This window comes from Bufo bufo, chromosome 2 (assembly GCF_905171765.1).
Source record: "Bufo bufo chromosome 2, aBufBuf1.1, whole genome shotgun sequence".
Classification (NCBI taxonomy): Eukaryota; Metazoa; Chordata; class Amphibia; order Anura; family Bufonidae; genus Bufo; species Bufo bufo.
This window is the reverse complement of record NC_053390.1, coordinates 273,922,377-273,947,517: the sequence shown is the minus strand read 5'-3', so window position 1 is coordinate 273,947,517 and position 25,141 is coordinate 273,922,377. Positions and strand designations below refer to the sequence as shown.

General features: G+C 46.4%; 1 protein-coding gene across 3 annotated transcripts in view; it reads right to left on the bottom strand.

Annotated features, from left to right (window-relative positions):
* Window positions 1-24,886, bottom strand: part of TPST2 (tyrosylprotein sulfotransferase 2) — a 64,814-nt gene extending 39,928 nt beyond the window's left edge. The window contains exons 1-2 of one of the 3 annotated variants that reach the window (XM_040416552.1): window positions 4,425-4,496; window positions 4,356-4,389 (exon numbers count right to left, since the gene is read on the bottom strand). The gene's annotated coding sequence lies outside the window, so the exon portion shown is untranslated. Of the gene's footprint in view, window positions 1-4,355; window positions 4,390-4,424; window positions 4,497-24,757 lie in introns of those variants that run through there. The other 2 variants (XM_040416551.1, XM_040416550.1) reach the window with 2 other exon arrangements.
* Window positions 24,887-25,141: the final 255 nt, after the last annotated feature.

Sequence of the window (25,141 nt, the reverse complement as noted above, 5' to 3'; positions counted from 1 at the left end):
GGGGTGCATTGAAGGGTTAAAGAAGTCCAGTTACTGGGGTGCACTATAGGGGTGTAATAGAGAGGGGAAGTTATTGGGGAGCATTATTAGGGTGTCAGAGAAGTCCGGTTATTGGGGTGTGCTCCGAGATCCCTCCGACAAACAGGACCGCAGTCCCACCCCTTCCCCATCACAGCACGGGATGTAGATTCGGCAAGAGCTGGAACCAAATCGCGGCCTGGACTCAGTGCGCGTCCACAGCGGAGGGAGCACAAGGACAGCCACGGAGACGCCGATAACATCGACTCCATTACCCCCCCCGGACAGGACAAATAATCTGGGACAGCAGAAGGGCAGTGATCCCGCAGTGACGGCGGATACAGGTGGCAACGAGGGACATTTCTCTTCAAACCCAGCGCTGCTTCAGTTTTATCTAGTCACAAAATAAGTTTACATGAGAAGAACTATGAGATGAACCTGGACCAAACATCCTGGGGAAGGATCTCAGTTCTGTCAGCTGCAGCACAGGGATTATACACAGTGACATCACAGTACACTGAAGAGATGCGGCACACAGTGATGTCACAGTACACTGATAAACAATGCCCATGTTGTTTGGTTCTAGACTTCTTTATATGTTAATTTAAGAGGTGTTATTTTTGTCGCTGAAAATAAGGCTTTATAAGGTAAAAAAAAAAACGGCTCCTAACTTTTTTAGCTGGCTCCTAGATTCCAAGGAAATTTGTCAAGCCCTGGCCTATACTATACTATATAGGCAAAAAAGTATATTTTCTTCTTAGTGATGCTAATGAATTAACAAGCAAACAGTTTTCAATGCTCTGTATGAAATAAATTGGAAGAATTATAAAAAAAAAATCAGTGCGATCAGAAAATGACAATTTAGATCATGTTTTTATGCACAAGACCGTATGTATTTTGCGGTCCACAAAAAACAGAACCGCAAAAAATACGGATGACGTCCGTGTGAATGGTGGATCCTGTGTTATCTATAAGGGCTCATGCACACAAGCGTATTTTCTTTTCGTGCCCGTTCGTTTTTTTTTTTTGCGGACCGTATGCGGAACCATTCATTTCAATGGGTCTGCAAAAAAAAAAGGTACTCCGTTTCCGTATGTCCGTTCCGCAAAAAAACAGGACATGTCCTATTATTGTCCGCATTACTAACATGGATAGTACTGTTCTATCAGGGCCCACTGTGCCGTTCTGCAAAATACGGAATGCACATGGATGTCATCCGTATTTTTATTGCGGATCCATTTTTTGCGGACCGAAAAATACATACAGCCGTCTGCATGAGGACCAATTGTGAAAAAGCTTGATTTCTTCAATGCTAAATTCTAAAGACCTGCGGCTTCTTCTGGTTCGATATATGTACCCACCCGTGCCCTGCATACAGAACCCACAAGCGTGTGACTCATCAGAGTGGGACAGGAACTGACACTTGTTACATAACAGACTGGTTTACCACACTGCATTACTTAAGAAAGTCAAGGTTAATGGGCAATCATATGCAGAATTATTTCCAAAATTTTAATACCAGAGAGCCGGATGATATACGTGAACTGCACCCATCCAACGTCTGCACCCATCCAACGTCTGCACACTGACAGTGCTGGAGAGAAGAACTGAGCATCCAGCATCACAACGAATGCGCCAGATGTAGGAGAACGATCCCTCAGAAAATGACGGGATCAGTTCTGGTTTCAGCTCCCCGCCTTTTCTACTTCACGCCAGAGGGGAACTCAGCCGAACTGAGCAGACCTTGCCCTGCGCAATGCAGCGCAAGGCAAGGGGAAGCATAGGAGCGAGGAAATGCTCTGATGCTCTATTCATACATAGTTAATGAGTAAAGAAGTAGTTATGTCCGGGTTCAGCTCCGGAAAACCCCTTTAACCCCTTCCCGACATTTGATGAACATGTACGTCATCATGCTGGTAGGGGTATATGGAGGGGGTGCTGGCTGTTGAATACCGCTGACACTTCCATGCAATGGCCAGGATGAGAGACCAGTAAGGCCTCTTTCATACGAGCGTGTCCGGATAAGGTCCGGATGCGTTGCGGGTGCGTTGTGGCAAACCCGCACGAGAAGGTACCCAATTGCAGTCAGTTTTGATTGCGTTCCGTTGTTCAGTTTTTATCGCGCGGGTGCAATGTGTTTTGCACGCGCGTGATAAAAAACCCACTGTGGTACCCAGACCCGATCTTCACAGAAGTTCAGGTTTGGGTTCAAGGTTGTGTAGATTGTATTATTTTTCCCTTATAACATGCCCATACACAGGAACCTAGAAAACCCTGGTGGCCCTCAGATGCCCTAATGTAAATGACAGGGCAGAGACTACCTACTCCTTCCCTGGTGAAGGAACCAGCGTCTCGCTGAGGCCTAGTAAACAACAAAGGTGGGGGGGGGGGGGGGGGAAAATACAAAATACAACAAACGGAACACTTAACTTCTGAGGCTGATGGATGATGGATGAACAGGACTTCAACTAGAACCACACTCCAGCTCTTCCAAAAACCAAAGAAGCTATCCAGAGCAAGGAGTGATGGGTAGAGTCAGACTAAGTAGAGGGAGGTAAAGGTCACATGATCCACACCTGAACAGGAGGTGTGGACATACAAGCAACACACAGACAAAGTGAAACCAAAACCAAGAGGCTGTCAGATCACTAATGTGCAGATAATCTTTCAGACCTTCTAAAACCTGTCACCGGAGTGACACATTCACATGATCCATCACCATGGTGATGGATCATGTGATGAGCGCAGTGACGTCAAAGGTCCTTTTCCTCACAGATGAAGACAGAAGAGAAGCCGGGCTGCGCAAACAAGTGGATTAAGGCGAGTTAAAAAAATTATTATTATTTTTTTTTAACCCCTCCAGCCCTATTTTACTATGCATTCTGTATTCAGAATGCTATTATTTTCCCTTATAACCATGTTATAAGGGAAAATAATAATGATCGGGTCCCCATCCCAATCGTCACCTAGCAACCGTGCGTGAAAAATCGCACCGCATCCGCACTTGCTTGCGATTTTCACGCAACCCCATTCATTTCTATGGGGCCTGCGTTACGTGAAAAACGCACAAAGAGGAGCATGCTGCGACTTTCACACAACGCACAAGTGATGCGTGAAAATCCCCGCTCATGTGCACAGCCCCATAGAAATGAATGGGTCCAGTTTCAGCGCGGGTGCAATGCGTTCACCTAACGCATTGCACCCGCGCGGAAATCTCGCCCTTGTGAAAGGGGCCTAAGGATGTGACTACATGGCGCAGTTTCAACATAGTCGCGCAAGCTCAAAGTAATCTAATGAGGACCACACTGTTCAGGCGGACTGCATTGTTAACGGCCGTGAGGTCATCAACAATGGAGATACATTAAACAGTGCAGTCGTCAATAATTTAATTAGGATCCACTGTGGTCACAACCGCACTATGTGGTCGTACCCTTATCATGGACATTAAAACCCCTCAGATATCTTAGTGACGACGGTGTCTGAGTGGTTGCACAAAGAAAGCGGCCTCCCTCTGTCTCCCAATGGTGCCCAGAAGTTTTGCATGGAATAGTACAAGCGATCAAACGCTTGCACTACTCCCATGTTGCGGTTCTGACACAGCCACATGAGCTGCAGGGGGTTCTAAGAAAACTATGCATTTTTAAATTCGACCCAATGACTTGTATGTTAAAAAAAAAAAAATGGTACCAATATGGATCCACTGGAACATGCTGCATGGTAAAAAAAAAAAACGCCACGAGCACAAGAAAGTGGGCTTACAAAAACGTAAAAGTGAATAAAACCACTTAAAATGTATTGGCAACAGTTTCTTAATGGAAAAGTGTAAATAATACATATCGGGAATACACAAGTGTGAATGAGTCTCTAAGATTTTTTTCCCCGTTTACGTTCCGTTTTTTTACGTTCCGTATTTGGAACCATTCATTTCAATGGATCCTCAAAAAACCGGAAGGTACTCCGTATGCCTTCCATTTCCGTTTTTTCTGTTCCGCTCAAAGATAGAACAGTACTATCCTTGTCCGTTATGTGGACAATAATAGGACATGTTGTATTTTGGGCCAGCTGTTCTGTTCCGCAAAAAACTGAATGCACACGGACATCATCCGTATTTTTTGCGGACCCCAAAGTACTGAAAAAGCCATACGTTCGTGTGCAAGAGGCCCAAGGCTAGAAACACACAAGCAGAGTCAAAGTTAGAAGTGAAAGGAGAAGTAGAAATCCTTCCTCTATATTCCCCATGCCTATGCCTTTACTTCTGGTTTTGGCTCCAGCCTTATACCGAGAGCCTCAGCAGAATTATTACAATTTGGTGGAAAGGCCCTTTAAATAATGCTTACAGTAAAACACAGATGATCACACCCAGATACTGAACCGACAGAGAAGATCCTGCAAATATCTAAATTAAAACCTTTTTTTTAGACATCAATGGTGCTTTTGAGGAACGTGCACAAAGCCAAGAAGCCGATGTTCTATTAATCCTGTGAAGACAGAGGTCATCAATCAGCCATCTACAGCCAATGTGCTCAGACTTTCATTTTAAAGGTCACAGAGAACAAAGAAAATATTGAGTGAAATTAAGACTATCCATTTTCACTCATCTTGTCACTCATGTTATATCAGCAAGCCCTGGTCCATAAGCCTATGTGAGTGCGGAGGGGTGTGGACCACAATGACCGGAAGGGCTGCTGGGAGAACAGTAATCCCAAGAGCCACTTTCCAGGGCTAATCATGTCATCCTGTCACCGGCGGTCAGGCCATGACCCCACGGAACTGACGTGGTTCTGCTGTACAGTACCAGCATGGTGGATAAATACATCCACACGCAGTGTAAACTGAGCCGCCGTGCGTTTTTTGGTGCTAAACCAGGGCATAACTTTTTTTTTTGTGGGACAAGTTGTCATTTCTAATGGGACCATTTAATAATACGTATATGTAGTGGGAAGCCCAAAAATTCCAAATGAGGTGGAATTGAGAAAAAGAAATGCAATTCCTCCACAGTTTTATAGGTTTTGTTTTGACAGCATTCCCTATGCGGTAAAACTGACCGTGCTCTTCATTCTCTGGGTCCGTACAACCACAGGGATACCACATTTATATTGTTTTCCTTGTGTTTTAATACCCTCTATTCTCACTCTTACATTTCCTGTTACGCATTCACCGTACAGAATTACATTTGTATTTTAAAAGTACGGGTGTTTTGAGGAGCGGTGGTGCAAGAGATCTTTATTTTTTTTTTATAATTTACGTTTGTTATTGGGAAGGGGGGTGATTAAAAAAAAAATATATTTTTATATTTTTTAAAACTTTTCTTTAACTTTTTCTTCACTTATATTAAAGGGCTTCTGTCACCCCCTGACAGTCATTTTTCATTTTTTGGCTACTTAAAATCCTTATACTGCGATTTATCAATATATAGTGCTCTTACTCTTTTTCGTTCAGTAGTTTCTTCAAAAAACGGACTTTTATAATATGTAAATTACCCCTCTACCAGCAAGTAGGGTGGCTACTTGCTGGTAGCAGCCGCATCCTCCTTTCATAAAGACGCCCCCTCCTCATGTTGATTGACAGGGCCAGCGAGCGCTCTCGTCCTCTGGCTGGCCCGGTCTGCGTTTTAAATCTCGCGCCTGCGCCGTACCGGTCTTCAGTCGGCGCAGGCGCACTGAGAGGAGGACGCTCGCTCGGCCGCTCCTTCCTCAATGCGCCTGCACCAATGACGTCACATCTACACCCGGCGCAGGCGCACTGAGGAAGGAGCGGCCGAGCGAGCGTCCTCCTATCAGTGCGCCTGCGCCGACTGAAGACCGGTACGGCGAAGGCGCGAGATTTAAAACGCAGACAGGGCCAGCCAGAGGACGAGAGCGCTCGCTGGCCCTGTCAATCAACATGAGGAGGGGGCGTCTTTATGAAAGGAGGATGCTGCTGCTACCAGCAAGTAGCCGCCCTACTTACTGGTAGAGGGGTAATTTACATATTATAAAAGTCTGTTTTTTGAAGAAACTACTGAACGAAAAAGAGTAAGAGCACTATATATTGATAAATCGCAGTATAAGGATTTTAAGTAGCCAAAAAATGAAAAATTACTGTAAAGGGGTTATCCGTGAAATTATAATGACGACCTATCCTCAGGATAGGTCCTCATGATCACATCAGCAGGGGTCCGAGTTCTGGCTCCCCCGCCGATCGCCCGCCGATCAGCTGTTTCAGGGAGTCGGCACACTCCTACCAGCTTTCCAAGCACAGTGCTGTACATTGTATAGCGGTGGAGCTTGGTATTGCAGTTCAGCCCCATTCACTTCTATGGAGTCATTGCTGCAATTAGGCCACGTGATTGATGTACGGAGACATCACATGGCATTACGGACCCCCACTGATCAGCTGTTTCAGGGTAGCTCCAGAGCCAAAACTACACATCATCCATTGTACAGTGGATGAATCTAAGGCCCCTTTCACACGGGCAAGAATTCCGCGCGGGTGCAATGCGTGAGGTGAACGCATTGCACTTGCACTGAATCCGGACCCATTCATTTCTATGGGGCTGTGCATATGAGCAGTGATTTTCACGCATCACTGTTGCGTTGCGTGAAAAATCGCAGCAATCTCTATATTGTGCGTTTTTCATGCAATGCAGGGCCCATAGAAGTGAATGGGTCTGCGTGAAAATCGCAAGCATCCGCAAGCAATTGCGGATGCGGTGCGATTTTCATGCATGTTGCTAGGAGAAAATCGGGATGGGGACCCGATCTTTATTATTTTCCCTTATAACATGGTTATAAGGGAAAATAATAGCATTCTTAATACAGAATGCTAAGTAAATTAGGGATGGAGGGGTTAAAAAAAAAAAAAAAAAAAAAAATTAAACTCACCTCATCCACTTGTGATGGACCATGTGATGAGCGCAGTGACGTCACCAAAAGGTCCTTTTTTTCTCCCAAGTCCTTAAAGAAGAAAAAAAGACGACAAGCCGGGCTGCGCGAACAAGTAAATGAGGAGAGTTAAATTTTTTTTTTTTTTTTAACCCCTCCATCCCTAATTTACTTAGCATTCTGTATTAAGAATGCTAATATTTTCCCCTATAACTATGTTATATGGGAAAATAATAAAATCTACACAACACCTAACCCAAACCCGAACTTCTGTAAAGTCCGGGTTCGGGTCTGGGTACCAAACATGCTGATTTTTCTCACGCGCGTGAAAAACACATTAAAACGCTTTGCACTCGCGCAGAAAAAAAAAAAAAAAAAAAAAAAAAAAAAAAATCGCACATTTTCCCGCAACGCACCCGCATCTTGTCCGGCCCTCACACGCGACGCCCGTGTGAAAGAGGCCTAACTGCAGCGCTGCTCCCATTCACTTCAGTGCACATAACAAAAACTGAAGCCCGCTAAAAATGTTCCAAAAGCTGGAAACCTCTTTAAAGGGGTTGTCCGGATTCAGAGCTGAACCCGGACATACCTCCATTTTCACCCAGGCAGCCCCCCTGACTTGAGCATCGGAGCAGTTCATGCTCCGATGCTCTCCTTTGCCCTGCGCTAAATCGCGCAGGGCAAAGGCATTTTCAGGAGTTCCGGTGACGAACCGGGCTCTCCATGGGGCTGCCAGGAAGCCCAGTGACGTCACCGGCACTGATGGGCAGGCTTTAGCGCTGCCCTAGCCAGTAAAACGGCAGTGTGTAATTGTTCCGCCCGGCAGTGTGGTATTGTAAACAAAAGAGCCCTTGCCCTACGCGATCTAGCACAGGGCAAGGAAGCGCATCAGAGCATGAGATGCTCTGATGCCAACATCAGGGGGGCTGCCTGGGTGAAATTATGGGTATGTCCGGGATCAGCTCTGAACCCGGACAACCCCTTTATCCTGAGAGACACAGGCCCAAATGTACTAATCATAAAGCCATTCACCAGATTTCTCATCCAACCTGAGTCTGTGATCAATGCGGCACAGGGATAGATACTTTTCTCTGACTCTATACAAGCTCAGGTCATTTCTACTTGACACATCACAATTTGTAGACATGATCCAATCTCATAATCCTCTATCACCCGACAGTATTCCTATGATGTGGGATGTCTGCAGCCTATGTACGTCTATCCAACATTTAAAAGGAATGGCAGCCATGAGCCGTTTTCTGGATCTACTCCACATTGTTCTACATAACAATTTTCTCTTACTTGTTGATCAATTCTACCTGCAGACGCAGGGAACCGCTATGGGGTCCAATGTGACACCCCCCCCCCCCCCCTTACGCTAAAATTTACAAGTCCATATGCAAGGAGGATTAGGTCTATTCAAATGCGCTATTCCAACAACATGCCACTATATGATATTTTTTGCGTAGGGGGTGGGTCATTGGATACCCTTTTACAATTTCACGAGGAACTTAATTCTATTTACCCTGAGTTACAGCTTATACTTCATTATGCCTACGATACCATCAGCTTCTTGGACACACAAATTTTACTAGACAACACAGGGATAATCAGACTAAAGCCCACAACATCTATTTGTATCTAATCTCTGAATGTTATACATCCCCTTCTCTTCAGCAGCTCATTCCCCTCTTCAAATTAATGCAGATGAGACTTGAGAAAGGCCATCTCGACCGAAACGTCATCATTTTATTCAACTGAATGCACAATTATACACGGCTGATATTGGAGAATTTTATGCAATAAATACAAAAACCTATAAGTGTGTGCCCTGAACGCCTACTCGACTATTGGTGGGGTTGAAGAACCCTTCTGGTTGCACCATTTTTGGTGTGCCATTTCAATGTACCTACTCTATACCAACTATTGGTTGGCTTACTTTCAGACAGATTTTGACGCCAGAATTGAGGTGCAATTTTTAATTTAAGACCCCTGAGGAAGCTGGTATCTGCCAGTGATACGCGGGGTGGATAATGTGTACACCTTAACCTGGACACCTCCATTATTTTGTATGGGCATTTATCTTTGACATTGGATATCAGGTGCATTACTTTATTGGATCATATATTTCTATTTGTGGTTTGTCTGAGTACCAGTACTATTCTTACTGAGAATTAGGGGTGCACTTATATGTAGGGGTCTTCACTGTATACAATGTTTTAACTTCCTTTTATTGCTGTGGCTATAATAAAGATTTGTACATTTTATATCTTTGGGATGTGTTGAATTTTGATACTTTTCTACTGTATAGCTTGAGCTCCAATTTTGGCACAAAATGGCACATATTAGGCCTGTCCAATTTCCAATAAAGCCCCACCCCCTTGGCGACCATGTTGGAAAAAAATTAAAAAGTTTGGAAACCCTAGATGAGCTATTTTGCACCAATCTGTGCCACTTTTTAGACAGATGTTTGGCGCAGACACATTAGTAAATTTGGGCCACAGATTCTGGTGAGAAAAAGAAGTCTTAGTAAAGATTTAGGGGGATATTTATCCAACTGGTGTAAAGTAGAACTGGCTTAGTTGCCCATAGCAACCAATCAGATTGCACCTTACATTTTCCAAAGGAGCTGTCAAAAATGAAAGATGGAATGTGATTGGTTACTATAGGCAACTAAGCCAGTTTGACAAATCTCCTCCCTTAGTACCGTACAGTGCGGGGCTGGAGTTACAACTCGGGTGAGGTCTCCCACTATGAAAATTATTGGATTTTAAAAGGTATATCGTATTACAGTTGTACCTTAATTGTGATTAACGCATCAATCCAAAAGTTTGTAATGGACTACAATAAACTGCGTCATTTTATTTTTTTAAAAATTGGCCGAAGAGTTCCAAATGCGGTCACAGATTTTGCTTTTTTTCTCCAGTGCACCCTTGATTTAGATATTATCGTTAAAGAGGACCAGTTACCGCTCCTGACATGTCTGTTTTAGTAACTTCTTGCGCTCCGCACTTGCAATGAAGGTGTAACTGGGTATTACCAGTAGGGGGGGGGGGGTGTCCCGTCATAGTCTGGCACCATCCCATCAGTGCTGCCAGGGGCCGACTGTAGAGAAGCCCAATCCCAACCGGTAACAACCAGTTGGACCTTCATTGAAAACTGCTGGGAATTCTTTCTTAAAACTTTAATTATTCTGTAAAGAAAGAAGGGCATGATGTAACTGCAAATACCTAAAGCAGTCACACTGAGATAGCAAAAATACAATACTGAGAGCCTGAAACTATTTAAAAAGACCTTCTGACAAGATATGAAAAACAATGCAACATTGCTGTTTTTGTTACCTCACCTGCCAAAACAGGTATGAAAAGCAACCAAGAAGCCCTACAGCTATAGCAAAAAATAAAAATGTTATGGATGCTTGTAAACAGCGATACAAAATACAACTGAATTTTAATAAAAAAAAAAAATTTTTAAAAAGTGATTTTAGGGTGCAAAAGTAGTACAACCTGAAAAAAAATAAAACTATATACATCCATTATTGCCATAATCATATCAATCATCATAATAAAATGATAATATATTTACGGCAAGGTGAACCCCATAAAAAATAAAACACAATGACAGAATTGCAGTTTTTGCCTTCCTCACCTCCCAAAATATAAAATGAAAAACAATCAAAAAGCCAAATGTACCTCAAAATGGTACCAATAAAAAAATACAGCTTGTGCCACAAAAAAATGATCCCTCACACATATACACACACAAAAAAAAAAAAAAAAACATTCCAGCAAATTCCATGTTATAAAATCCAGATGCTACTCCTTCCCTCCTGAGCCCTGGTGTGAGCCCAAAAAACAACAGGTTACAACCAGTGATGGCCAGTTCGCCCGCGAACACATGCGGGCTGCCATCTCAACTCACAAGTCCGGCGATGCACAAGTAAGTCCTTACCTGTGCCTGTGCGCGAGCCGGTCTGAAACAAAAGAAAGGGGCACACCCTCCGAGAAAGGGGCACACCCTCCGAGAAAGGGGCACACCCTCCGAACTACTAGCCTAAAATAAATCTATCAGGACAATTGGAGCAATAAATGGGGAGATCTCTGGTTCCACATAAGGTTAGGGCTGTTTGTTAGAGATTAGATTTTACATCCATCATGGCATACCCCCTTTAAGAGGTTAAAGTTCTTGTAATCTGGCAGGAGTTGGTCCGAAGTGGTTTCTTACTGATTCTGCCTTCCTCTGTAAATAGTGCTCAGCGAGTGCAGTGAATAGAGGAAGCGGCTATCCTGGGCATCACGAGATTGCTGGGTGTCTTGGGCACAGGAGAGCTGCTAATCAGCTCTGTGTACAATGCAACACGGTGGGGGGGCATTAATAACTATAGGGAACATATGTGCCAGAAATAAAATAAAAACAACATATAATAAAATACAAACCAAACCCGCTACCATTATCACCCCGTTCACGGAAACCATACATATATTATATACAGTTGAGTGACAAAAAATAGGGAACTCATTTTAATCATTTATTTTGGTGTCAGTTTGCATATTTAAAGAGTTGCAGTTTTCCCCAAATGAAACTACATCACAGTCCTGATAGATATAGACATCACGTAACCTTACTGATCATCATTACAACTCACCCAGATTGTGCCCATAAAAAACAACTAACAATGAGGCTGGGCAGGACAAGGAAAGGAAAAATACCTCACCCTTTACACTTACCCTATCAAACGTCAAGCCCTGCCTAGCAAAACGGAATGGCCGCCCTCAGGAGGTATGGATTATCTAGCTGACTAGAGTGTGACACTTTGAGCCTAGAATATTGAGCCTTTTCACAAAATTCTAATTTTAAGCTGCATTAATGCAATTCCTTTTAATTTGCATTACTGAAATAAATGGACTTTTGCACGATATTCAAATTATTCGAGTTTCACCTGTATGTGTGTGAATCTGATTAAACTATTGTGATAATGCCCATATGATAATGGTCAATCTCATGGCCATAAAGAACAACAATTCCCACAAATTTGGGACTAAATATAGTGCATCTGCATCACACATCCAATGTCCACAAAGCTGATACCAATAAGCCCCTTTTGAACACATACCACAGACCAGTTAAATACGGATAGTAATAATGTGGCTTTATAAATAAAACTGGAAAAACAGCAGGAAAGGCTAATCAAAGTAATCAATTGATGTAGCAGAAAGGGGGGAGAATATGGTCATACTTCCCTTAATCCCAGCTGAAATGCCAAGCCTGGAGAGGGTATGATAATGAGGTCACTCTGGGGCAGCGCAGGAACACTGGTGGTGCAGTGGTGGCCATCTAGATGGAGAGTGCAGTCTCTGTCCATCAACCGTGCGTCAAATCAAACGTGTCTGGTCATAAAGAGCTTTTCATTAACCCTTTGAGGACCAAGGGACGTATTTGTCCCATGTTTTTAATTGCCTGTATCATCTGATTAAGAACTTAAAATACTTTTTTTTTTTTTTTTGAGTCAAAATATAAGTTCTTATCAACAAATGGATCTAGCTTTTTGGCAGTTATTTCATGAAATGGCTTAGTTACAGCAACTGAAGTGTACGAACTTCAGTTGCTGTAACAAAAAAATATTTGCTTCTTTTGGCCGTCCATTAAAAGTAACCTAAATAATCACATTTGTCCCGTGTCATAACTCCTCCCCCAAAAATGACAAGTGTGGAAATGGTTTTATTTATTGTTCAAATACATTCTTAAATGGAAAAAATATATAATTATTTTTATATTGATGACGGTAATCTTATGGTCCTCAAAGGTTAACAGGTTAAAGGGTTTGTCCAGGATTTTGATACTGATGGCTTATCCTCATGATAGGCCTGCAATATCAGACTGGTGGGGTCCACCACCCTGCCAATCAGCTGTTACCTTGTAGCTCTAGCCTTTGTGTACTAGTTACCATTCACTTCAATAGAGGCTGTGGAGCAGTCACCAGATCTACCCAATACACAAGGGCCAGAGCCGTGTAGCTTCGAAGCCGGAGAGACAAGGTAGTAGCTGAGCTCTGGGGTTGCAGCTACTACTTTTCAAATTTGCTGAGAAATTCCAATATGTGGAGATGGATGGAACAGTAAGGCCCCTTTCACACGGGCGAGTATTCCGTGCGGATGCGATGCGAGAGTTGAACGCATTGCACCCGCACTGAATACCGACCCATTCATTTCTATGGGGCTGTTCACATGAGCGGTGATTTTCACGCATCACTTGTGCGTTGCGTGAAAAATCGCAGCATGCTCTATATTCTGCGTTTTTCACGCAACGCAGGCCCCATAGAAGTGAATGGGGTTGTGTGAAAATCACAAGCATCCGCAAGCAAGTGCGGATGCGGTGCGATTTTCACGCACGGTTGCTAGGAGACGATCGGGATGGAGACCCGATCATTATTATTTCCCCTTATAACATGGTTATAAGGGAAAATAATAGCATTCTGAATACAGAATGCATAGTAAAATAGCGCTGGAGGGGTTAAAAAAATAAATAACATTTAACTCACCTTAGTCCACTTGATCGCGATGCCCGGCATCTCCTTCTGTCTCCTTTACTGAACAGGACCTGTGGTGAGCATTCATTACAGATCAAGGACCTGTGGTGACGTCACTCCGGTCATCACATGATCTTTTACCATGGTGATGGATCATGTGATGACCGGAGTGACGTCACCACAGGTCCGTGACCTGTAATGAATGCTCACCACAGGTCCTGTTCAGTAAAGGAGACAGAAGAGATGCCGGCTGCGCGATCAAGTGGACTAAGGCGAGTTAAATTTTTATTTTATTTTTTTTAACCCCTCCAGCGCTGTTTTACTATGCATTCTGTATTCAGAATGCTATTATTTTCCCTTATAACTATGTTAGGCTTATTGCACACGACAGTATATTTTCACGGTCCGCAAAACGGGGTCCCGTTTTTCCGTGATCCGTGTCCGTTTTTTCGTCCGTGGGTCTTCCTTGATTTTTGGAGGATCCTCGGACATGAAAAAAAAGTCATTTTGGTGTCCGCCTGGCCGTGCGGAGCCAAACGGATCCGTCCTGAACTACAATGCAAGTCAATGGGGACGGATCCGTTTGACGTTGACACAATATGGTGCCATTTCAAACGGATCCGTCCCCATTGACTTTCAATGTAAAGTCTGGAGTCCCTTTTATACCATCGGATCGGAGTTTTCTCCAATCCGATGGTATATTTTAACTTGAAGCGTCCCCATCACCATGGGAACGCCTCTATGTTAGAATATACTGTCGGATATGAGTTAGATCGTGAAACCTCATTTCCGACAGTATATTCTAACACAGAGGCGTTCCCATGGTGATGGGGACTCTTCTAGTTAGAATATACTACAAACTGTGTACATGACTGCCCCCTGCTGCCTAGCAGCATCCGATCTCTTACAGGGGGCCGTGATCAGCACAATTAACCCCTCAGGTGCCGCACCTGAAGGGGTTAATTGTACTATCATATCCCCCTGTAAGACATCAGGGCTGCCAGGCAGCAGGGGGCAGACCCCCCCCCCCCTCCCCAGTTTGAATATCATTGGTGGCCAGTGCGCCCCCCCCCTTCCTCCCTCTATTGTAATAAATCGTTGGTGGCACAGTGTGCGCCCCCCCCCCCCTCTATTGTAATAAATCGTTGGTGGCACAGTGTGCGCCCCCCATCGCCCCCCCCCCCCCCCCTCCCTCTATAGCATTAACAACATTGGTGGCACAGTGTGCGCCCCCCATCGGCCCCCCCCCCTCCCTCTATAGCATTAACAACATTGGTGGCACAGTGTGCGCCCCCCATCGGCCCCCCCTCCCTCTATAGCATTAACAACATTGGTGGCACAGTGTGCGCCCCCCATCGGCCCCCCCTCCCTCTATAGCATTAACAACATTGGTGGCCAGTGTGCGGCCTCCCATCTCCCCCCCCCGATCATTGGTGGCAGCGGGTTACTAGCAATAGTACAGTATAGATTCATACTTAACTGGGAGCTGCGATGTTCGTGTCCGGCCGGGAGCTCCTCCTACTAGTAAGTGACAGTTCATTTAGCAATGCGCCGCACAGACCCTGTCACTTACCAGTAGGTGGAGCTCCCGGCCGGACACGAACATCGCAGCAGCAGCCAGCAGCAGGTAAGTATGAATCTTCTACTATTGTACTATTGCTAAGTAACCATGGCAACAAGGACTGTAGTAGCGTCCTGGTTGCCATGGTTACCGATCGGAGCCCCAGCAATTAAACTGGGACTCCGATCGGAACTCCGCTGCCACCAATGATGGGGGAAGGGGGGGGGGAGATGGGAGGCCGCACACTGGCCACCAATGTTGTTAATGCTATAGAGGGAGGGGGGGCCGATGGGGGGCGCACACTGTGCCACCAACGAATAATTACAATAGAGGGAGGGGGGGGGCCGCACTGGCCACCAACCTATTATTACAATAGAGGGGGGGGGGGGGGCCGCACTGGCCACCAATGATATTCAAACTGGGGAGGGGGGGGGGGTCTGCCCCCTGCTGCCTGGCAGCCCTGATCTCTTACAGGGGGATATGATAGTACAATTAACCCATTCAGGTGCCGCACCTGAAGGGGTTAATTGTGCTGATCACGGCCCCCTGTAAGAGATCGGGTGCTGCCAGGCAGCAGGGGGCAGTCTTGTACACAGTTTGTAGTGTATTCTAACTAGAAGCGTCCCCATCACCATGGGAACGCTTCTGTGTTAGAATATACTGTCGGTTCTGAGTTTTCACGAAGTGAAAACTCAGCTATGAAAAAGCTTTTATGCAGACGGATCTTCGGATCCGTCTGTATAAAAAGTAACCTACGGCCACGGATCACGGACACGGATGCAATCTTGTGTGCATCCGTGTTCTTTCACGGACCCATTGACTTGAATGGGTCCGTGAACCGTTGGCCGTGAAAAAAATAGGACAGGTCATATTTTTTTCACGGCCAGGAAACACGGATCACGGATGCGGCTGCAAAACGGTGCATTTTCCGTTTTTTCCACGGACCCATTGAAAGTCATGGGGTCCGCGAAAAAAAACGGAAAACGGCACAACGGCCACGGGTGCACACAACGGTCGTGTGAAAGAGGCCTTATAAGGGGAAATAATACAATCTACAGAACACCTAACCCAAGCCCGAACTTCTGTGAAGAAGTTCAGGTTTGGGTACCAAACATGCACGATTTTTCTCACGCGAGTGCAAAACGCATTACAATGTTTTGCACTCGCGCGGAAAAATCGCGGGTGTTCCGGTAACGCTCCCGCAACGCCCGTGTGAACCCAGCCTAAGGGCTTCTTAGCGCTCCAGTCATTTTGGGAAACCCTGAGGAGTACGGGGTTCTTGTGAACAGTGGTGGTTCCTGCAGTAGGACCCCCACCAAATCTAATCTGTATCTGTTGTATCAGAACTGGAATAACCCTTTCACACCTTGCTTAATATTTTTGCTAAAGTTACAGTTTACATCAGTGGCGGGGGGGGATGGTCATGCTGTGGTATTTTTTTATTGGTATTGACGCCGAACATCTGATGGACCCCTAAGGCCTCATGCACACAACTGTATTCTGAATCAGTGTCTCATCCACATTTTTTACGGATCGCACACGGATCGATCCATTCATTTCTATGGGTCAGCACGTGAATGTCATCCTTGTGCTATCTGCAACTGTGCAGCTAAAACACAAATTATAGAACATGTCCTATTCCTGTACATTTGCCTGACAAAAATAAGCATTTTTTAAATGGGGCCCACAAAACTGATACGGTCGTGTGAATGCACCCTAATAGGTGATAAGGAGGGTAGCTGTAGCGGTCATGGTTAGTACTACCCACAGTGCGGTCATGTTCAGAGCTGAACCCGGACATAACCTCATCGTCACTCATTCAGCACGAAAGAGTAGCGCATTGGAGTATTTCTTGCGCCGACGCTCCCCCTTACTTGTGCAGGTCAATGGCTTTTTCTTTACTACCGGTGACATACCGGGCCTCTCATGGGCATGCTAGGAGTAGGCTTCCATCTAACAGTGATCCTGGTGACATCACTGGCACAAATGGGCTGTCTTAGAGCCATGGGCAGCACTACAGACTGCCCATTAGTGCCGGTGACATCTCCGTGATCGCTGCTAGGCGGAAGCCTCCACCTAGAATAGTGAGGAATTAATTAAAAAAAACGAACAAAAAACAAAAAAAACAGCCCTTGCCCTGCGCGATGCAGCGCAAGGAGGAGAATTGGAACAAGAAATGCTCCGATGATCCATTCACAACAAGTGAACATGAGGTTCATCTCTGAACCCGGACAACCCCTTTAAGGTTACGACTTGGTCGCACTAGAGCACTGAGCGGCCGTAGCGGGATCTAATTAAACTAATGACAACTGCACGGTTTAGTAGGTCTGTATTGTTAATAGCCCCTCGGTATTGTAGGTGCTGCAAGGCCATTAACAATGCAGACCAAATGAACAGTGCGGCCTTCATTCGTTTAGAGCTCGCTATATGGCCGCGCAGTACTCATCCGCAACCACGCAGTGTGGCCGTACCCCCAACATGCTGCACCCTCCCCGATAAGGACAATCCAAAACCGGACCCTAGGAAGCCATGATAAATGCACTAACCGTATTATTACGAGCCCCCCGCGTTCCTCTCCGGACTCATCAAGCTTATATTATCTACCAGTAATCAGCAAGCTGATTGTCACTCGTTCACTCGTTTGCTTCATTTCCATGGAGCAATCACTGTGTGTGACCAAGCGATTGTTCATTCACATACAGCGGCACAGCAAATGCGAGATGTCACGGAAGAAAGGCCCTTGTACACAGACTGATAATCAGGCCAATTATCAGGGGTGAGCATTTGTAGAAACGCTTGTTCCCGAAAACTGGCCTGTGTATAAAATGCCATTCATTAGGCGACCGTGTACCTAAAATCATAGTCCCTGTGCAGCAGGTCGTGCGGTGTAAACTGGGGTCTGCTGCCCTGGCACAATACATTTCTATGGGGAAAAGCGATCGCTGTAACCCCATACCGCAGCATATAAATACAGACGATCAGGCAATTATCAGGAACGTTTGGTTCACTCCCGATATTTGACTGAAACATTGGTTCGTGTAAAAGCCCTATACTGCAACTTTTTGAAGCCAGAATTGTGGAGTACAGGGCTTGATGAATTCTCCCCATTGTGTAAAAGAGGACACTTAGGGCTCGTTCACACGACCGTTGGTGTCCCGTTCCCGTATTGCGGATCCGCAATAAACAGGCACTGTTCCATTGTCATTCCGCATCACGGATGTGGACCTATTCATTTCAATGGGTCCGCAAATCCAGAGATGCGGAACGGAAGCACGGAACGGAACACTACGGACTGCTTTCTGGGGTTCCGTGCCTCCGCACCACAAAAAGATAGAGCATGCTCTATCTTTTTGCGGAACGGAGGGATCGAGGACCCATTCAAGTGAATGAGTCTGCGATCCCCATGCGCCTGCCCCACGGAAGGTGCCCGTGCATTGCGGACCGCGTGTGCATGAGCCCTTGGAAAGTGAAAAATAAGGAAGCAGTTCATTTCTTTCAGCTCTTGAGAAACTCCCTAAAGAAGTATGTGGAGATAATACTTACAGTCACGCGCTGTAATGCAATGATAGCCATGCCATTTACATCTAGTCGTACTACCACCTGGGCGTGCTGCAGAGGATAACCCCTATCTGTAGAGACCTACATCCTCAACAGGCCGAGAGCGCTCCCCTCATCACCATGCCAGTAGGGGTCACAATAACGTCTGTACAGGCAATCCTATGTGTTATTTCTACACGTGTGACTTTCTTTGGTCCAGGGCGCTGTATCAGCGCAGTCCGTGTAGTCTGTTCAGTCCCTACCGCCAGCTACATTAATCCTGGTGCAGTGCGCAGCCAATCAGCATTTTGCGCGGACCCATTCACTTTAGTGGGGCCACAAAAGTGTCTGTCCGTTCTGTGGCACCCACAAAAAACAAAACATGTCCTATTCTTGTCTGTTTTATGGACATAAAGGGCAAGACGTTAAGTTCCACAAAATGCGGAACGCGCAAGGCTGGTATCCGTGTTTTTGGAACCCCAATTTGCGCACTACAAAACAGGCTACGGCTGTGTACACGAGTCCATAGACTGTACCACAGCCGGTCACTGTTACAGTGACAGGCTATAATGGTGTAGAGATATACCAGTGCATTCTAAACGTCATGTCCTAATGGGACTATGAATAATGGTAATAAAGTTTACAAGAAATAAAAAGAAAAAAAAAACACTTTTTTCCTATAAAAAGTGTTTATTTACTAGAAGTGGTTAAAAAACAAAACAAAAAAAAAGCACATGTGATATCACAACCTGAATAATAAAGATAACATGTTGTTTAAACCGCCCACGCCCAGTCAACAACTTAAAAAATATGGAGTGTTTTTTTCCTATTCATTTCTGCCCCCAAAATAATAAATGTTAATCAATAAGGCTACTTTCACATTAGCGGCAGCCTTCTCCACCAGGTTGTTCCGGCGGGTGAACAGCCTGCCGGATCCGTGCTACCGCTAGTGCACTGTGCATGCCGAAATAAAACAACTAGATGTTCCCCCACCGGAACAGCCTGCCGCTAGTGTGAAACTAGCCTAAGTCCGATGTACCCCAAAAAATGGTGCCAATGAAAAGTATCTCATATGGGTACAACAGCTCTTGGAAAGTGGCGACGTAACAAGACATGCTACCATGTGCAAAAGTAGTAAAAAACGTATAACACTATCATAATCATGCACACGACCGTTGTGTGTTTTGCGGATCCGCAAAACACGGATGGCACCCGTGTGCTTTCCGCAATTTGTGGAACGGCACGGACAGCCATTGATATAACTGCCTATTTTTGTCCGCAAAACGGACAAGAATAGGACAGGTTATATTTTTTTTGCGGACCACGGAACGGAGCAACGGATGCGGACAGCGCACGGAGTGCTGTCCGCATCTTTTGCGGCCCCATTGAAGTCATTAGGTCCGCATCCGAGCCGCAAAAAGTGCGGCTCGGATGCGGACCAAAACAACGGTCGTGTGCATGAGGCCTAATACTGCATGTTGAATGTTATAAACTTAAAGTGCAAAAAACAATGGCGGGACTGCTTTTTTCCTGTTAACACCCCAAAAAAGGTAATAAAAGTTCCTAAGTTATATGTAAGGGATTGTCCATAAAAACTGCATCCACAGCTCAGCCCGTATAGAAGGCTGTGGGGCTCAATCACACCACTGTATGGTCTGCCATGTGAACTCCGTGCTGTGGTGCAGGCCCATTGACTTGAGCGGGTCCACGATCCGCAAGGTACGGCAAAATACAGATCAAGTCCTATCTTTTGTGGTGCGGAGGCACGCACCCGAAAGCTTGCGGAACTGTTTCCATATGACATGTCTTATGTTTTGCTGTATCTTGCAGATCGTGGACCCATTCAAGTCAATGGGTCTGCAAAGCAGCACGGAGTTCACACAGCCGATGCGGTTCGCAATATGGGCACCACGGCCATACGGTCGTGTGAATGAGCCCTCCGGCTATGTTTGTAATAGGGGTGCACCGAAATGAAAATTCTGGTCCGAAACCGAAAATTCAGGATGCCCTTGACCGAAAACCGAAACTGCCTTTTTGCCCAAATACTTTTAAAATACTTTTTTTTTAATGATTGGCGCTGTTATGGAGAGGGGGATCTGTGGGTGGCTCTGTTATGGAGAGGGGGATCTGTGGGTGGCGCTGTTATGGAGAGGGGGATCTGTGGGTGGCGCTGTTATGGAGAGGGGGATCTGTGGGTGGCGCTGTTATGGAGAGGGGGATCTGTGGGTGGCGCTGTTATGGAGAGGGGGATCTGTGGGTGGCGCTGTTATGGAGAGGGGATCTGTGGGTGGCGCTGTTATGGAGAGGGGGATCTGTGGGTGGAGCTGTTATGGAGAGGGGGATCTGTGGGTGGCGCTGTTATGGAGAGGGGGATCTGTGGGTGGCGCTGTTATGGAGAGGGGGATCTGTGGGTGGCGCTGTTATGGAGAGGGGGATCTGTGGGTGGCGCTGGTATGGAGAGGGGGATCTGTGGGTGGCGCTGTTATGGAGAGGGGGATCTGTGGGTGGCGCTGTTATGGAGAGGGGGATCTGTGGGTGGCGCTGTTATGGAGAGGGGGATCTGTGGGTGGCGCTGTTATGGAGAGGGGGATCTGTGGGTGGCGCTGTTATGGAGAGGGGGATCTGTGGGTGGCGCTGTTATGGAGAGGGGGATCTGTGGGTGGCGCTGTTATGGAGGGGGGGGGATATGTGCACTGTTATGGGCATAACAGTGCACAGATCCCTTTCCCCATAACAGTGCACAGATCCCTTTCCCCATAACAGTGCACAGATCCCTTTCCCCATAACAGTGCACAGATCCCTTTCCCCATAACAGTGCACAGATCCCTTTCCCCATAACAGTGCACAGATCCCTTTCCCCATAACAGTGCACAGATCCCTTTCCCCATAACAGTGCACAGATCCCCCCTCCCCATAGCAGTGCCATAGACCGATCCCCCTACCCATAACAGCCCCGGCCCTGCTGCTCACAGCATCACTCACTGCATCTTTATTTTACCTTACAATCGTCACGCTCCAGTAAGAACTCTGCAGGCAGAGCGGAGGGCGGCGTAACGTCACTTACTCACATGATGCACCTGCTCCGCCCACTTTATGAATGAAGGAGGCGGAGCAGGCGCATCACGTGAGTAAGTGACGTTACGCCGCCCTCCGCTCTGCCTGCAGAGTTCTTACTGGAGCGTCAAGGTGAAATAAAGATGCAGTAAACCGCCCGCCCGGCGCCCGCCCGCAGATGGTGGGTGACAAATCCCACACCCCATATTTTCGGCCGATATGTAACAATATCGGCCGAAATGGATTAGGTACATTTTCGGCCGATATTTTCGGCTGCCGAAATTTCGGTGCACCCCTAGTTTGTAAGGCTACTTTCACACTAGCGTTGTTTTAATCCGGCGTTCAATTCAGACACCGGAACTGCCCGCCGGATGCGGAAAAACGTGTGAAAACGGATTACATTTGAATCCTGATCAGGATTTTGATCACAATGAAAAAATGCATTGGAAAAAACGGATCCGCCATTTATGGACTAACTTTTTTTTCAAATTTTTCGGGTTTAACATGCAAAAGCAGGATCCGTTTTGACTGAACACACAGCAACAGATCCGGCGTTAAAGGGTTTCTGTCACCCTGCAAAACTCTTTTTTTTTTTTTTTGGATAGTTACATTCCTCATAGTGCGATATAGCAGAATATAATGCTCTTACTTACTTTCATGCGGCCGATTCTTTATAAAACGAACTTTTATAATATGTAAATTCGGGCTCTACCAGCAAGTAGGGCGTCTACTTGCTGGTAGCTGCTGCAGAAATCCGCCCCCTCGCCGTGTTGATTGACAGGGCCAACCGTGATCTCCTCCTCCGGCCGGCCCTGTCAGTAATTCAAAAATCGCGCGCCTCGCGTCATTCGGCGCAGGCGCTCTGAGATGAGGAGGCTCGTATCCTCAGCACTCCCTCAGTGCGCCTGCGCCGATGACATCACCGAAAGAGAAGACGTCATCGGCGCAGGCGCACTGAGGGAGTGCTGAGGATACGAGCCTCCTCATCTCAGAGCGCCTGCGCCGAATGACGCGAGGCGCGCGATTTTTGAATTACTGACAGGGCCGGCCGGAGGAGGAGATCACGGCTGGCCCTGTCAATCAACAAGAGGAGGGGGCGGATTTCTGCTGCGGCTACCAGCAAGTAGACGCCCTACTTGCTGGTAGAGCCCGAATTTACATATTATAAAAGTTTGTTTTATAAAGAATCGGCCGCATGAATGTAAGTAAGACTATTATATTCTGCTATATCGCACTATGAGGAATCTAACTATCCAAAAAAAAAATAATGAGTTTTGCAGGGTGACAGAAACCCTTTAATGCAAGTCAATGGGAAAAAAGGCCTGATCCGGCGTTCAAAGTGTTCAGGCCTTTTGGCCGGAGGTAAAAATACTTCATGCTACGTTTTTCTGAAAAGCCTGATCAGTCAAAAAGACTGAACTGAAGACATCCTGATGCATCCTGAAGGACAGACTCTCCATTCAGAATGCATGGGGATAAAACTGATCAGTTCTTTTCCGGATTTGAGCCCCTAGGACGGAACTCAGCGCCGGAAAAGAAAAACGCTAGTGTGAAAGTACCCTAACACCCCAGAGTTGTGTTACTACACGCCTCTACCCTGCTACTATCTCCTAAGAGCCTTTATACTGTCATCAGATGTAATTTATATTATGTCTTCCACGAATGTTCATACAAAACTATGTAAAAAGCAATTGTTCATGTAATTTGCCGGCAGCAACGCATTGGCAAGTACAGTTTAGTGTTCAGTGAATCTAAGCTGGAATAGATTATTCCAGCTGAGCTCCCCCTCTGTGGAGAGGTGTGCTGGTCCCACATCCTGCAGCATGGGTGGAGAAGGAAGTTAGGTGTAGTGCAGCCCACTAGGGGTAGTGTGTGTGTGTGTGTGTGTGAGACAGCAAGTACCTAGTCTCAGCTGAGACTTGGCCATATACCCAGCTTGAGCATCTTCAGCTCTGCTGGATGAGGAAAGCAGAAACTACAGACCAACTCCAGAGTTCCAGGAAAAAAGCATCCCCTGAGAATCCATCTGTGAGATAAGTCCAGTGCCTAGGAGAAGCCTATTCCTCCTCAGGTAGTCTGTCCCCACACAGCAGGTACCAGATAAGTGCAGAAGCTAATCCTGCCATAGTTACAGAGCTACCAAGCAGACGTTTATCGTGCAAGCTCCGCATTTAAAGCAGAAGTATTCATTCCTGCCAATCATTGCCAAAACCTGCTGGGACCAAGAGACCAAAGCTTTATACTGCTTGGATGCAAGTTATGTCAAGTAAAGCAACGTTTAACTTAATCTAAAGGTCTGGACCTAATTTCTTCTGCAAAATTCCTCTATTACTCCTACTATCACTAAACTCAAGTTTATTGCAAGTGAGGAGTCCAGCCGTACCCAGGTAGGAGACACCGTTGACACAATTACCACCACCTATAGAGACATTATAGGCCATTACACCACTCTGGCATTCCTACTCTGGGACGTGCGTTATAACACCTTGGAAGGGCCCTGGGGTAGTACTATTATCCACCTGACCCAAGTGGCGTCACGAACAAATACAGACTATTATCCACCTGACCCAAGTGGCGTCAGCTAACACGTTCACAGGATAAACATAATCAAAAGTGGATTTTTTCTTAATCTTCAGCAGTAATCAGGTTTCAGAAACGGATCTCTACAAATCCACTCTGGACTGCCGAGCGGATCCACACACATTATCCAATCAACCTAATCTGCAGCCGCGATGAGGATATACGCAGATAACACGTCCGCACGCGCTGCATTCGGGACGTCAGTGTGTGAACATGGGCACAGGGCGACTTGTGCCACCGCTGCAATGGCCGATACTTCATAAGGTCCTGAAGTTTTAATAAAAATTCATCAAAAAGTTATTTCACGACCCACAAAAGAGACAATACTCAGTACTCAGCTTTCCTAGTATCCTGAGTGGCTGACCTGCCCAGTGCCCTGCTGGGCTCCCTGGGCAGTCAACCCTAGTGTTAGAGGGCACATAGCTGCCACCCAGCTTTCCCAGAAACAGATCGTGATTATAGGGGCAAGGGTTCCAGTTGACATCAGGGGTAACACTGGGCAGTGCCATCATATATATAAGCCCTGATAACGTCATACAGCAGACACATGGATATCCATCAGCACAGCCGCGGCCACATGAAGCTGAGGGGATGCAGGGCCCCCACCCCGACACTCACCTCTCCCGTCGTCTCCTGCATGAAGCTGCCAGTAAACGGGGAACCTCTCTCTCTAGTACCAGCAAAGTCCTCACAGCCCGGGGCGCGCACCCACGCACCGAACCCTCCTCCTCCTCCACTGCCAGACACACACAGTCTCCGCCCACGCCGGAACGCGCGCCTAGGCTCCGCCTCTCAGGCCTGTCCGTGATCTCGGAGGCTGTGGCCGCCCGTCTTCTCGGTTATGTGGCGGGGTCCGCCTCCGGCAGCGGAAAGTGTATTATATATGTGGTAAAACCATAGCACCCCGGAGGGCATAGTGGGGTGAAGGCCCCGACGTGTAACGGTAACAGGTAGTCGCGTGTCACTGACGGCGGCAGGAGGGGCTGAAGTACTTTTAGAAGA